Below are 16,830 nucleotides of genomic sequence, written 5' to 3'. Positions count from 1 at the left end.
CTTGAAAAATTACTTCTTCTAAATGATAGGATCTAATTTGCTTCCAAACCTTAGCAGCAAAGGAGCCTGGGAAATATGGATTTTTAGCCTCTTCAGGAAGCCTAAGCAGAAGGAGTTAGAATTGCATGCTGAGGACAGACCACACGACCACAGCCACCACAGGCAGGAGTTGCTACTTCCTTTTCGCAGATGAGGAGATCGAGGTGCAGAAGATTTAAGTGACTTGTACAAGGCTCCAATGCTAAAGAAACTGAATGACCAGGAGTAGAACCTAGCAGTTTCAATGACAAGTCCAGTATACTTTTCAATTTGCCATTTTGTATTAACTGATTATAAGGGATAATTAAACTAGAGAAATAAACAATTGATCACACCTTTTAGGAGAACTAACATTTCCTAACATTTATTTGCTCGTCTTTAAGACCATTCAGGTTTCAGAGGACTTAGGAAGACTCTCTCAGCATACAGCATTTCTTCTCAATGGATATTCAGCAGTTTAGATAGAGTTCAGGGTATAGATGAAGCAAGCTTGCAAACTGCAAGGTCGTGTCTTCCTTCAAAAATTCAAAACTCACTCAAAGTCTAAAGACAGAAAGAGACAGCTGAAAAGGCAAAATTCGTGTTCTTCATTTTTATCCCCACCCTCCCAAAATTAAAAGATTATTTGCGAAGATATAAAAAATGTCAAAGAGCAAAAGAAAACTTATTTATGTCATCTGACTTAAGTTCAGAATTGCTATTTAACCACATGCAATATAAATGTAAGTTAAATAAATGCTGGTGAAATTCTCTCTTTTTTTTTTTTCTTTTTTTTGTTCTGGGGAGGGGGGAAGATCAGCCCTGAGCTAACTGCTGCCAATCCTCCTCTTTTTGCTGAGGAAGACCGGCCCTGAGCTAACATCCATGCGCATCTTCCTCTACTTTACATGTGGGACGCCTACCACAGCATGGCTTTTGCCAAGCGGTGCCATGTCTTCATCTGGGATCCGAACCAGCGAACCCTGGGCTGCCAAGAAGTGGAATGTGTGCACTTAACTGCTGCACCACCAGGCCAGCCCCGAAATTCTCTCTTAATGAGATATCAACCTTAAAGATATAACTACAAAACTACTTAATATAATTTGTCTTCCCTATCAGCTGTCTAATACATATCTCTTATTTAGTAATTGGTTCAATTCTTAAAAACTGAATCATGGGGCTGGCCCCATGGCCTAGTGGTTAAGTTCGACACACTCTACTTTGGTGGCCGGGGTTTGAGAGTTCAGATCCTGGGCACAGACCTACACCACTCATCAGCCATGTGGTGGTGGCAACCCACATATAAAATAGAGGAAGATTGGCAACAGATGTTAGCTCAGGGCTAATCTTCCTCATCAAAAAAAAATTGAATCATTATCCATGTCTTTGCATGTGGATCTTAATTTAATCAAATGTGAAATTTTAGGTTAATTTTTAGCATACTCAAACTCATCCCAAGTTCACTAATAGACATGCAGGAAATTGTTTTGCTGTCACTTTACAGACCTTCAAGGCAGCATTCAGTGCTCATTTTTGTGACTACCGCTTTAAGGGGAAGCATTTTGGAAGAGGTCTCCTGGGAGCATTTATAATAAATCTGTCCTGACTTTCTTTTAAGCAGGAAAGAAAAATCCATTTAAGACAATGCTTTAAGGCAAAATGTTACCCGACTTCAGATTCAAACTTTTCATTTATTAGGGAAGAAGTTGGAGTCTCCAGGGGGTGCTGAATCAGTCTATTCTGAGAAGTAGCGATGGAGAAGCCACTTTAGGAAAATGGTGTCTAACTCTGGCAACAGAGACAAGACCCTGAGCTCCCAACGTCCTCTCCCCTGGAAGTACCAGCCCTCTACTCCACAGGGAAGGTGTGCTGATTCTTTAGTTGAGAAATAAAAAGGCGACAATGACGAAGAACTGCGGCAGCCTTTATTTATTGAATCCCCACTATATGCCAGCCATGTTAGATGCTGTACATATATCTCCCTTAATCTTTAAAACATTACTATAAACATTAATAGTCCATATTACAGAAGAGAAAACTAAGGCTCATAGGAGCTAAAAATGTGCCCAATGTCACACAGCCAAGAAGCAGAGGAAGCAAGGCTCAAATCGTGGTCAACCGGCTTCAAAGTCTGCATGCCCTCTGCCTTCGCACAGCGATGAGAAATTCAATGACTCAAGTAAAGGCCACTTTCTATTTAAAAGAGTTACTCAAATAGAGATAGTCTGAGGCAAGCAATGGAGATTGACACAATGACCAAAATCTGCACAGTATAAAACTGCAACACCACGGAAAAAGCTTCACAATCTTACCTGAATGTCTATAGCAATCAATGTAAAGGTTATTCAAGTTCAGCAAACTTGCCTCTAGCAAAACACAGCTAAATTTGTTCTACTTATGGGAACGCAAGGAGAGTAAAGATCCCTGCTTTCTCATTTGCAGATCTAGCCCTAGTTTGAATTTTCACCTTCACAGAGTTAAGGGATGCATCACAGAAAGGATGCACAGCTAGGAATAAACAAGTTATTCTTGAAATGCCAATCAACACCCCCTCCACACTTTTATGCACTACTGACTCTGTTTCTCAAGAAAAGATTATGTTACTGATACAGGAGTGCTCATTTGTAGTCATTTTTGTCATGCCCTACCTATATTTTCCCTGAAGACTTGCATCATTTAATATGTCTTAAACACATTATACTTTTTACGACTATTAGGGTAAAAATTCATTTTCCAGTTATACACTCAAGCCAATTAATCTATTTCACTTTGATTTTTGGAGGGGGATATTTTTGACTAGTAAGGATCTTTTTTTTTAATTTAATTGCACATTTTTCCTTTCTGCCACCATTTCTTCAACCAAATGTCTGCAACTTACTGTAACAGACATTCAAAATCAGACGTGATGTCTGAAGCGTGTGAACTGAATGTGTGGGAAGAGACACTCAGGACTGTGACTCTGCTTCACACAGTTCTTCAGGAAACATTCCGCTTTCCTGCTGCCACATCGCATTATAAATTAAGTTTGCCTCCAAGTAATGCTCGCCTGATTTTTCTTTCATTTCACTTCTCCAACAGGTTCTCTTGCCTCAGACTCAGATGCACGAGGCCATGATCTCTCTGGAGGTTGTCATGTGCTATGGCCACATACAATCACCTTAACTGTCTGAGAATTCTTAAGGACATTGAGACAGTTTCTAGCCAAGTTTCTTGATTTGCCTGGGGACCATGAGGCCCACAGGAAAGAATTTCTGACATACTGGGGTGGGAGGTCGCATGGAAAGGGATTGTTGTGGTGACACAAAAGCCTGAAAAAAATACCTTCTCTCTGAAGAACAATACTGAAAGGGAGTAGTATTTCTGAATGCAGCAGAAGACTCCTAGAGCTCACCACCACTGCATAGACAGCTCTGACTACCACCACCACCACCACCACCACCATCACCACCACCACCACCACCACCATCACCACCACCACCACCACCACCATCACCACCACCACCACCACCACCATCACCACCACCACCACCACCACCACCACCACCACCACCACCACCAGGCTAATTGTTCTCTATTTGCCATTGTCCATTCTCCCCTGACCCAGATCCATTCTCTGTTGTGTTCTGTGTACGCCAGAAAGGCTGACTCCTGCAATGTACATCCTGGGCTAATGGGGAGCCCAGCAGGATATCAGAGCAAGGGAAGAGAGGTCAGAGTTGTTCTTGGCTTGCTCATGTCCCACTTCAGTGGTAAGATTCTGACCATGGCCGCGACTCCCTCTGACCACAGCTCTGGTCAGGCAGCCCCTCCTCAGGGCTTTGGCTCTCACAGAGATTTGCTGAACTGTTTCTCTCCTGTAGCTTTAAAGATAGTAATACTTTCCCAATGTTGCTAGCAGGCTGTGCCTCACTTAACCTCTCTTCTTTATCTTCCCCAACCCCACAGATGTCCAAAGTACAGTTTCATGAACTTCTTCTCAGAATTCCATCCGTGTGCCTCTGTCTCTTGCTAGAACCCTGGCTGATACAGTAATTGGTTCCAGGAGTAGCCTCAAAAAACAGACCCTCAGGTTGAGATTCCAGTATTGATTCCACATATATTGTTTTATACAATATAGATGACTTCCCTACGCAGGCGTGGGGCGGTGGGAAGTAATCGGTAGAGAGCAAAGTTTTGGGAGATTAAATGTCTGTGTCATATATCATTATGCTGATAAAGATTATAGGCTACCTCTCACTCTGCTGGAGAGCTTAAAAATACATACTTAGTTCCCTCAACTTTCAACTCAAGGCAAGATGGAGAACCAGAAAGGTTCTGACAGTTTCAAATGTATCCCTTATCTTACACATATGTAGGACACACATAGTTGATGATCATAACCACTACCTGATGGTATGGGTGGCAGAGTTGCAATGCCAATTAAATATATACCTTCAATGGGTTTTAAGAGTACATGTTAAAATTAAGGTTAGCAGCCCAACTCAAGCCTCAGGGTCTCATTTCTTTGTAACCAGGGTTCTAACTGTAATCTAAGAGACTTTTTATAGCAAAGCACTGATTGAAAAAATTGGAACCCTGAGACTGGAGGTGAGGTCCTTAACTTGAACGCTCAAAGCCCCCTGACTCTTCCTTGCTAGTTGAAGCAGTCCCTCCAGCCTAAGAAAACTACTTTCGATGACTTCACCTGGAGCACTTGCCCAGCAAGGATATTCCTATTCTCATCAAGGTTAACCTCCACCATCATTCATTGCTTCCACGGCCAGAAGGAGATCTGCAAGGTATCCTCAAGGATAAGATAGTGCTACCCCAAAGAAGTGACAAGACCTTGCCAATTTTTATAGTCAAGAAATGAGAGTGGGGGGAAGCATGTTTAGAAATAGATTCTAAAGGGGTTAAATCAAAGAAACAAAAATGTGAGGTTGATTCAAGAAGAATTTATCAATATGGGAAAACTCACCTAGGATTCCAGATATGCTACATCAGCTGAAGCACCTGGGATGCTTGAAGCCTGGACTCAGTGGTGACCTGCAGTAATGAGGTTGAGATGCTGGGACTTCTCTGCAACAAAGAGGAAAGAAATCAAAGGTATAGGGAGGTGGGAAGGCTGGAGTGGACCCATTATGTTTAACCTACTCAGCCAAACCCTTACCATACCTCCAGGAGGGACCAAAGGATACTTCCTTCCCCAAAGCAATAGGAGTACATTGGTAGTGAGTACCAGAATTCCTGCAAAGTTCTGCTATGGATGCCCTCCGTAAGCCAGAGATGCTACTAAAGAACTGGGCTCCCTAATCTCAATGAGAATGATGAGGTACTGGAGTGATAGAGGCCAGGTGGCAGTGCTCAGTTTCAGGGACAAGACTGGCACAATTACTGCAATAAACCACAAAGACAGAATGGCAATGCAAGTGTTTTGACCCACATGGATATATAGTTGTGGCTAATCTTTTGAGGGAGAATTTCAGGAATGAAGTAGATTGTCAGTCTTCTAAAATATCACTTGGTGTATGTTATCAGACCAATTCTTCCTCTGGTAGACAATACCCAGAGTCAAAGTGCTATAGGGGAAATTCATGGCTTCTTACCCAGTTCACAAACCCAGAGCATTTTGAGATGGAGGCTAGTTTCTTTCAGAAATCACTCTGAAATGTAGACACAAAGATACACTATGAATCTTCTTCCAAGCCTTCAACCAGAAGATCCATGGCCATTTAACAGGGTGACAGTGAACTGGAAAAGAGAAATAACCATATCACCTAGGAGTTATTAGTTATTGGCCCCAATTTAGCACTAATCAATGTGGGCACAAAGTCAGAAAATAAATGGAGTCTTGGCCCATATCCATCTTAAAGTGGTCAGTAGGCTGCGTCCCTTTTGGTGGTTATTTCCCATGTTCTGGATTGCATACTTGGAATAATCCTACTTAACGCCTGGAAACATCCTTACATTGGTTCTCTGACCCATGAAGTAAATGTATTATGACAGGAAGAGCCAAGTAGAGCCCCTGAAATTTCCCCGGTCAAATAGTAAACAGAAAGCAATACCCTGGAAAAACTGCAGAAATTTGTGCTACTATCAAAGATTGAAAAAGCAGGGACGATAATTCTTGTCCCATCCTCATGTAACTCTCCAGTTTGGCTGATACCAAAGCCAGAGAGATGCTTTAGAATGATCTTGAATTATTGGTGCCACCAGCCCAGCTGCTTATCCAGGTGTAGCGCCCTAACTGGGACAAATCAACATAGCTACTGGCTCCTGGAGCGTAGTTATTGATCTAGAAAGTAGTTTGTTTTTCTGTGGGTCTTTTTCCCCATATGAATTAATAAAGACAATCAGAAGCAATTCATCTTTATCTAAATAGTGGGAACAAAATTATACCTTCAGTGTCTTACCTTAAGACTATGTCAACTCTGCCAATCTCTGTCATAATATAGTCCAGAAGAATGTTGACCATGTTGAAATTCCAGAAAACATCACTCTGATCCAGTACACTGAAGACATTAGGCTAATTGGACCTGACAAGCAAGAGGTCACAAGCTCCTAGATGTCTTAGTAGAAGCATATGTGCTAGTGAATAGGAGATAAACCTCACTAAGCTTTGAAATACTGCCGAATTGCAAAATTTCTAGTGATGGTCTGCTGTAGAGCATGTGTGGATATCCTCTCTAAAGTGAGCAACAACTAACTGTACCTTGAACTTCCTACTGTGGAGAAAGAGACACCACATTTTGCATAAGTCTTTGGATTTTGGAGGAAGCGTATACTACATTTGGGATCATTGTGGTAACCCATTTCCTGTGTAAGCCACAAGAATTCCAGTTTTGATTCCTGCCCAAAGCAGGAAAGAGTTAGCAACAGGTCCACGTTGTGGTGCACGCTTCCCCACCTCTTGGATTTTGTAAGCTAGAACATCTAAATGGTACTTGAACTGTCTGTTACAAACAGAATCACCCTTTGGAGCCTCCAATATGCCTCAGTAGGAGAAACATACTATAGACCCCAATATTCTGGAGGAAATCCAAACTTTCATCTACAAACAACTATCTTCCATTTGTAAAGCTATTTCTGGTGTGCTACTGGACCCTGGTACAACCAAACAATACCTGAGTACAGCAACCAGGGGACTATACAGCTTGAGCTGCTCATCATGAATTTGGTATTATTTGGTCAACCAAATCCTACAAGTAGCTGTGTGCAGCAGCATCAAATGATTACATGGAAACGGAATATACCTAACAGGCCCTGAGGAGGTCCAGAAATTTCAACCTCTCTGAGAAGAATCAGGCTTCAAAGTACCCACTCCTATTGCTGTGTCAGTAGTCCCTCAGGTCACACCTGTGGTCTCATGGGAAGTCATCTATGACCATTAGCCAAGGAGGAAAAATTACAAAAATCTGTTCGATGGATGTTGACCCCATCCAGAAGTGGACAGCTGCTGCACTCCAGCCCCATTTGTGGCAGTCCAAACAACAGTCCTAAAGGGAAATATTCCCAGTAGGCAGAATTTTAGGTAGTACATTTGATTTTTTACTTTATGTGGAGGAAGAGAAGTTCTACTGTACGGATCCATAATGACTCCTGGGAGAAGATAATGGGATGCTTATTCCATCAGAGACTTGAAAGAAAAGATTAAATGATTGGTGACAAGGAGTTCCATGGAAGAGGTATGTGGATGGACTTCTTGGAATACGCATGGAATTAGGATATTCATACCTTATCTAAAAACCCACCAGAGGGCATCCACTGCAGAGGAGCCTCTTAATAATCGGAGAGACTAGGTGATTCCTATTGCAGATACCATTCAGCCTCCTTACCCTGCCAATCCAGTGCTTGCTCAAAATGGTCATGGTGGCATGGTTGGAGGTTATCCATAGGGTTCAGCAACAGGGACTTTCCCCAAGGCTGATCTGGCTATTACAATTGCCAGGTGCCCAGCCTGTCAACCATAGAGGCCAATGATGAGCTCTGATATGGCACCATTCTCCAAACAGACCAGCCAGCTCCCTGATGGAAGGTTGATTACATTGGATCCTTTTTATTTGGGAGAAGGGGAGCTATTTTGTCCTCAGGAACCTAAATAACTATGCCAGGTATGGTTGGCCTCCATGTCCACAATGTTTTTCCTAGCACCCTATTACAGGTTGAATTGTGTCCCCCCACAAAAATTTGTTCAAGTCCTAACCAAGGATTCTGAGGGCATTTTAGAAGAGGAAAGCTGAGATCCTACCAGTCAGCATATGTGAGATTCTGATCAGATTTAAGGACTATGATGGTTAGCTTTTTGTGTCAACTTGACTAGACTATAGCATTTAGGTATCCAAACAAACACTAATTGAGGTGTTCCTGTGGAGGTGTTTTTTCGGTGTGATTGACATCCACAATCACTTGACTTTGAGTAGAGGAGACTATCCTTGATCGTGTGGGTGGACCTCATTCAATCAGTGGAAAGGCCTTAAGAGCAAAATAGATTTCTCTGAAGAAAAAAATTCTGCCTCAAGACCTCAGCATCAGTTCCTGCCCACAAGTGTCCAGCCGGCTGGCCTGCCCTACAGATTTCAGACTTTAGACTTGCTGGTCCACAATTATGTAGCCAATTCCTTAAAACATATATATATATATTCTACTGGCTGGTTCTGTTTCTCTGGAGAACCCAGATGGATACAGGGACAAACTGTTAAGGTCAACTTACCTAGAATCCGCAGGGAAGTGGCCTCTTTTCAGGCCTCCTCAAACATGTGTTTCAGAGAGAGGGGTTATTGTTCCCCAGATGTTGATTTATACTTCAAGTTAAAATGTTTATGGGGGCTTAGGAAGGATTTAAAAGGAAAGTATAATTTGTCTCTGTTTCTAAATTCTGTATGATGGATGATCTCTCGTTTTACTTGTGTAACTGGCGTCAGCTTTCTGTTACGTCGCAGTGGTATGTTGAATTACAAATACAAAAATGATGCTTTTGGTCTAATAACGTGAGTTGTTTTACCTGTGGCTGAGATGGATTATTGGTACCTGGTGCCCCTATGAACCATACAGCAATGTCTCCAGCTCGGCAGGCCAGCTGCCGTGGGCAGTGAGTAACCACAAATAGAAACTATTTTGCTTCCTATCTTCGCACCACAAGCCTTGCCTCACTGATATGGGGTTCAGACCAGGAGAACTTGCCAACTACCTCTTGGTTTTCAGAGAAAAGATTGAAATCTACTGAAAAAAATACAGCGAGAGAGAGAAAAAGAACCCTCCAAACTGTTCAAAACAAACTTATTTGACCCTTAAGAAAGCCTACCACAGGATCCATAAATATGAAGCGCACATGGATAAATTTACAAATGTTACCAAAAAATTTGAAGAAATAGTGAATCAAGAGTAAACTTTCACTTAAGAAACAACCACTTAATTCAAAGTTTCTCAAGTTCGAACAACGTACGGAACTTCGTTGAAGGGAAAAATAGACACCCCGATATTACTTGTTATTTTCTTAACATTGTCTACATACGTATTAACATAAAAATAAGTGTAAATTCCTATGTTCTCACAGAGCTAAAATATTTAAACAATTTTGTAAGTTAAGTGATAATGAAACTATAAAACCAATAAAATTGTAATTTAAAACATTAAATTAGTGTGACAATATGACAAGTAATTATTTATTTATTTAAATTTAAAGCCAATCACTAAGGCTAGTTTCATGGAAAAAATACATGTTTTACGTAGGTGCTTTAGAACATGACAGACCACCATGTGGGTCTTTATCATTGTTAATGTTACTTAGTTTTAGACAATTCTTTTCAAACACTGATCAACACTGATCTTTTGATCAACCAATGAATTTAATAAAGCTCTCAAAATTACAAAAATTGCCAGCAATGTTTCAATATCATTTGGCAAAAAAGTCCTCATTGTGGACTTATGATGATACCTACTGCTAATCAGCTTCGGCAACTTACGAAATACAGAGACAAGACCCATGAACCCTTAATTCACAGCAGGAACTTGCAATTGTTGGGATAAAGTTATTCTGAGTTAAACATGCATAGACGAGAGGTAGGCTCTATCTTATGCTAGAATCTTTTGGATACAAGGGATAAGACCAATTCAACCTGGCTTCAATGCAAGAGACTCTACCTCTGCCCTCATTGGGTGCTGGGGACCTGGGAGCTGTGGAATCTGGTGAGGTGTGGGAGGTGGTAGAATCAGGAATTGGAGAGTTGTTAGGCTCTGAGGCAACTATTCCGTGTATGTGTGTGTGTGTGTGTGTGTGTGTGTCTCACTCTCTCCCTCTAAGGGACTGATGTGTCTCCCTCTATTTCTGTATTTCCGTGTATGTGTGTTTGGCTCTCTTTGTGTCTGTCACTTTGCCTGTTTTTGTCTCTGTCCCTCATGCCACGAGGTCTTACGTCTGCTTCTGTCTTCACGTCTCCATTATCTTCTCTTTGTGGTGTCCGAATTTATCTACCTGTTTACACGTGAATCAAAGACTGCTACTCCCAGTTCTAGCTTAACATCCTTTATAAATTTAAATGCTAACTAGGGAGAGTCCTTGTGTCCCAATTCCAAATTTCTAGGAGAAAGAAACTGGTTGGCCAAACAGACCACTGGTGTTAATCTGTGGCTGGTTTGAAATGACTATCCAAAAATCAATCCAGGAAATTATACCATAAGACAAAAACAGAAGGCATTTAAAAACAAGAAAAGAATGGCTGATATCTCCTCGAAAGAGCTTATTGGTCCAAACCACAGGACTATTGTGCTGTTCTACCAACAGACTGCTCTTAAAGACTCACCTGGCGCACTCAAAAGGAGGACTGGACATCAAGGCTTTAGATGGAGACCCCAGCTACAGACAAATATGTTATTTCCTGGCACTTTTTCTGGGAAAGGAGCATGCGTACAAATAGTTACTCCTTAAAAATTAAACCTAATATTATAAAATTCTTCCAGGATCACAGCCTTCTGTAGCACGTTTATTTACACACATCAGTTGAAGCACTAAGATTGTTTTAATCACAAAAATTTTAAAAAGTGAAATTATATCCTCATCAAAAATTATAGGCAGGATGGTTGTAAAGTTTATCCACAGAGTTTACAACATTAGTGAGAAAGGAAGGTGGGATCAAAATTAGTATGTAAGAAAAGAATAAATTAAAGCTAAGCTTTAACAAGGGCGCTGAAAACTTAAAGAATATAGATGGGGCTGTTTAAATGAAGCAGATCCTTCTAGAGAAGCTGGACTGAGTCTCTCAAACAATAAGAGGAACATTTTGGGAGAAAAGGTCAAGTAAATATATGCAAAAAACCTGAGTGGGAGAAAGAGGAAAAGTTGAAATGGGCATGCAGAGGGAAGCCAGGGCTGTCATTTGGTGGCGTGGGTAGCAAGGCGCTAAGAGGTAGAGGTTTGCAAAAGTAGTAACTGGAGTTTCTGAAGGGGTTTCCAGAGAGGAGATAAAATCAGCAAATTTGGCAAATTGGTTTGGCAATAATATATAGCATAACTTGAATGATGGAGTGGACAAAGATTATAAGTTTGCCCTGTTATAGTCAGCATGGTGCTCTTTCAGCTTTGAAACACACCTAATCAACCCAGGACCCACAGATCTGCATGGGGTCCATTCCCTGTCACCTCACCTCCCACAGCAGGCCTCACACATCACCCTTCCCCTGCCATCGAAGTTCACCTCTTCTGAACACTGATTGATTCCTGACTCTGACCAGACAAGAGCTCAACAAAAGGAGGACACAAGAGGCTCTCACTGTACCTCGTGTGGCCCTGCCCCAAACAAAACTTTCCTCTGCTGCCAACACCAGGCAAGTTTAAATGAGACTCAGTGGGCACAGAGATGGAAGTGTTGAAGTGGTTCCTTGGGGATCAGAAGGAAGAGAAAGATGGAACAACAAAGAAACCATACAGCGGGGTAGGGGCAATTATTAGGCACTGCCAGGAGGAGATGCGAGAAAACAGGATCTTGATGTGAGGGAAAATGAGAATCATGATGGAAAAAAGCAATAGGGAGAATAAGAAGAACACATGAGAAACACTTAAGAGAATAAAAAGAAAGTGATTGAAGGGTCGGAGGAGAAGAAAAATTAATCAAAGACAGAAAAAAAGAAGATACAAGGAAAGTAACAGAGAAGCAAAGCCAGTGAGCTGAAGAAGAGAGCAAGAGGAGATGCTGCATGGGCCATGTGCCCTTTTGGCCATCTCTGACCAGGGTTTCTGTTGCAAATCCGCATTGCATTTGGTTTATCAGCAAAAACCAAATAAAAAATAAAAGAGAATGAGAGGAATAGAAACCTGTGCATAGGAGCTTAAGACAAGGTTCTGAGTAATACTGATTTTCAGTTCCCCTTTGATAATCAATAGAAAGGCACAAAAATATCTATTTTTTTTTTAAATTATGCAATCATATAATTTGCTTTCTTCTGGAAACTCCTATGTTTTGAAATACATGACTTTAAGTGAATAAATAGTCTGTCCTTCCACAGGTGACCAATAATTAGCCCACTAGCCCCTAAGGCTTCATACCAATGTAACATAAATCATTCATTAATTTCTTAAGTGCAACAAAGCACACGGACCTTAAAGGAATTAATAATCTTACAGTGATATAAACCCAAGAGTTTTCCTTAAACTTATGGTTAAATATAAACACAATGGCCAATGGTGGGTGCTCAGTAGGAGCTATGGGAAAATAACTTTTAGCCTATGATCTTGTTCTCTCTGACAAAACAAAGTTTGAATAAAGGAGAATGATAAAAGTTTCTCAAGAACCATATGTATTATAGGTTATGTCATTTATCTCTTACCCAGAGCTAAGTGCTGTCTCAGACGGATTATATTCATGGGCTATGCTCTCAGTAATGTCTTGCAAGGATATTTGATGAGTCCTGCTTGGTACCTTTCAAGATTTATCTGCAAGAGACGCTATGCTGAGAACATTTTAGATCCCTATTATGTCATTGATAGTACCATGTCAATACTGAATAATCCCTAAAAAGCTTAAAGCCACATTTCCTTGGAGAGCCCAGATGAAAGACCATCTACAAAAGTGTTTACAGTTTTCACAAGGTCCTTTCTTTTATTTTATTTTTTCCATTTTGCTCAACTATTTAATATAGGAATTGAAAACTTCTTGGAGAGTCCAATGGGGATGTTAAGATTGATGGGTTTCAGATTTTTGTTATGCATATGTTTTCATCTTTTAGAATATCCATCCAGGTAAGAACTTAGTTAACTGGAGGTATGACAATCCATCATCTCCTCAGAGAATGTGACACTCAGGAAGGTGGGCAGGCAGAGGGCCAGAGATGTATCTGGGCAACCAAAGGACACATCCTCGTGCTCCTCAGTGACGTTCTTGTGATGGCTATCATTTTGTCTGCTCAATTGTTTTGTTCAGTGCTATGGACTGAATGTTTGTATCCCCCAAAAATTCACATGTTGAAATCCTAATGCCCAATATGATGGTATTAGGAGGTGAGGCTTTTGGGAGGTGCTTAGGTCATGAGGGTGAAGTGCTCATAAATGGGATTAGTGATTTTATAAAAGATACCCAACAGAGAGCCCTCGCCCCTTCCATCACATGAGGACACAGTGAGAGGGTGCCATCTCTGAACCAGAAAGTGGGCCCTCCTAGAAACCAAATCTACCAGCACCTTGACCCTGGACTTCGCATCCTTCAGAACTATGAGAAGTACATTTCTGTTGTTTATAAGCTTTCCAATCTGCTATTTTATTATAACAGCTCAAATAGACCAAGACAGTCAAGAAATATCAGAATAAAGATTTTATTTTCTTTTTGCTTATGTTGGTATGAAATATTCTACATTGGTACGGATTGTAGAAAAATTGGAACATAAAGATAAGCAAATACAATAAAATAAAAACCAACCATAAACTCACTATCCAGACAAAATCAACATTAATTTTTTGGCAAATTTTTTTCAGCCAGATTTTTTCTTAGCATACACATTTTTAAACAGTCATGTTTTTATATTTGGTAGCCTGAGTTTTTCACTCAATAATATATCACAAATATATTCCACGTGAATAAATATGATTCCTATAAATATGATTCCTATACTATTCCTAAACTCAACAAATAATTTTTAAGGTAGCTAAATCTATTTAGAGTTTATTAAAATATTTTTATGAAATAATACCACTTTAAAAGACTAACAACAAAAACGGTTATTATGTAGCCCATAAAATAAAAGATTCTCTGAAGGGAAATGGTTCCCCAACTTGCCTTCTGAATAAGGTTTTGCATCATGGAAATCCTCTTGGCAACATGTTGCCATCAATATCCGTGAGTGGAAACTTTGCTAAACATTATGTATTTACTGTCTTATTTAATACTTAAAACAGCTCGGCAAAGTGGGTACATTATAAATAATCTCCAATTGAACAAATAATAAAATTGAGGTTAAGAGAGATTAATAAAGTTTCTACAGAAGGTAGAGCTGGGATTGGAAGCCAGGATATCTCATTACAAAGCCCTTTACTTAACCCACCTCTCTCTCTGATGCTCATATTCAATTGCCTATTTCATATATTAAATATATATAACACCCTGATGTTCCTCCTTAAATGGTACGGTAGCCATCAAAGGTTTAAAAGGAAGAATTGTATTCTCAGTAAGATTCTCCTGTTTTACCTTAGCAAGGTTCTTGCAGCAACAAAACATCCCTTCATTCACTTTGACCTATAAATAACCTCCGGTCTTCAATTGGAAGTCAAACAACCATGGCATCTCATGAGTTCTTCTTCTCTTTTGACATTTCTGCTGTCTCATCAAGGCCTTTACAAATGGAACTTAGGTATGATTAACTGTAGTACAAGCTAAACCCCAAATAAAAACTAACGGGGCATATATGAATGGCAAAGCAAGCCAGCTCTAAAACCCAAGGTAGCTTTACCAGAAAACTAGTAGATGCTCCATCTGCAAGTTTGAATTTTGAATAAATTAATTTAAATTCTAAAGTCAATAAAAGGGAGGGGCCAGCCCAGTGGCACAGCAGTTAAGTTCTTATTTTCCGCTTCAGTGGCCGGGGGTTCACCGGTTCAGACCCTGGATGCGGACATGGCCCCGCTCAGCAAGCCATGCTGTGGCAGGCGTCCCACATATAAAGTAGAGGAAGATAGGCACAGATGTCAGCTCAGGGCCAGTCTTCCTCAGCAAAAAGAGGAGGATTGGCAGCAGATGTTAGCTCAGGGCTAATCTTCCTCAAAAAAAAAAAGTCAATAAAAGGGAGAAGGAATCATATGACTAATTTGGCTTTCAGTAGAGGAGAAGTTGAAAGTGGTACGATTGAAGGAGTCTAGAAGGCACCCTATCAATCAATCCACAATTATTTACTGAACATTCACCGCAACCACCACCATTATGGTGCAAGGCTTAGAATCCCAGCCCTCGAGTTATCAATCGGGTTTAAAGCATGGCCAGAGAATGAGTGTCTGTTAAGGTGAATACATATTACTTGGAGAGAGGATGCTAGTAAATATTTGGTGACTATTATTACAGTATCATAATATAATGCAGAGCACCAAAGGGACAGAATAAGACAGGTAAATTATGACTGACTCTGGAGAAGTCACATCAATGGAGTGAAGCCCTGCAGGACCAAAGATCCACCAGAGCTGTGGCGCTTAGTTCCAAAAGGTAGGATCATTGTACTGGGTACTGGGTACTAGGAATATGAAATACAGGATAGTGTTGAGAAAGAACAGTGGGACCAACACTGCAAGCTTACCTACAACTAACAAGAGCTTTTTTGTCCTCCTTTTGTCTGTGTAAGTTGGTGACTTTTACAATGTAAAACGCTTTCTGGCATTTGTTGCTGAGACCCCACAAGTAGAAAAGAGTCCCTCCCCATACCATACAGGAGAAAGTCACAGAGGTCTATTACATAAAACTGGTATCATTATACATTTTTAGAGCTCCTGTTCGAAGAGAATTGCAAGAGGACAAGCATGGAATATTCTGGTATCCCTTTCATCTGCAAAGAGTGTTCATCTTCCAACAAAGCATGTCCTCCCTCCTGTGGTGTGCAGACAAGTGTTTCACAACTGACTCTCCAAGAAAACAAAAATTGATTATAAATTGTACTGCTTTAAGAACTTATAGCACCCAATTTACAAATAATGATAAAATTTACAATAACCATCACTGTAAATTCCATACCAATGATTTCAGCGTGACTTGCTGTTTCTTGTAAAATCCACCATTAGTTTTCTTTTTCATTCTATCCCCAACAATTGTGCCACAAAGTCAGACTATATATAAATGCTTGATTACGATTCAATTCAAAACAGAAGTCTCTCATGTCATTGACAAATGAGTGTGATTCTGACATAAATGTTTGTTGATATTTTCTTTTACGCTATAGAGTGAGTCTAAAGTAAAACAACAAGGACACATGTCAGACTTGATTCAATTTTCAATGGCATGAGCAATTTCTTTGCCGAATCAGATAGTAGTTTTCAAATACTGGAATATTTCTCAATTTTATGTGCTGTTCACAATGTAACAGCTACAGACACAACACACTTTTAAATATAATATGCATTGTTAATATTTTCTCCATCATTTTTTAAGTCTAGACAATTAACAAAACAGTAATTTATCACATTAGGGATTTTCATGGTGTAAATATTTCCACCATGGTTAATACCAAACTCCCAATGCACGACTGGGAAGAGTAGATAACATTAGATTTAGATAGTATTTCCGTCATACAGATACCGTAGTTATAAATAACATCAAAAGAACAGATAACAGTAAAATCATTAAGAAGTGACAAGCTTTAAGTATTTACTAA

Source organism: Equus asinus, chromosome 24 (assembly GCF_041296235.1).
Source record: "Equus asinus isolate D_3611 breed Donkey chromosome 24, EquAss-T2T_v2, whole genome shotgun sequence".
NCBI lineage: Eukaryota > Metazoa > Chordata > Mammalia > Perissodactyla > Equidae > Equus > Equus asinus.
The sequence above is the reverse complement of the archived record's forward strand: the minus strand, read 5'-3'. Positions refer to the sequence as shown.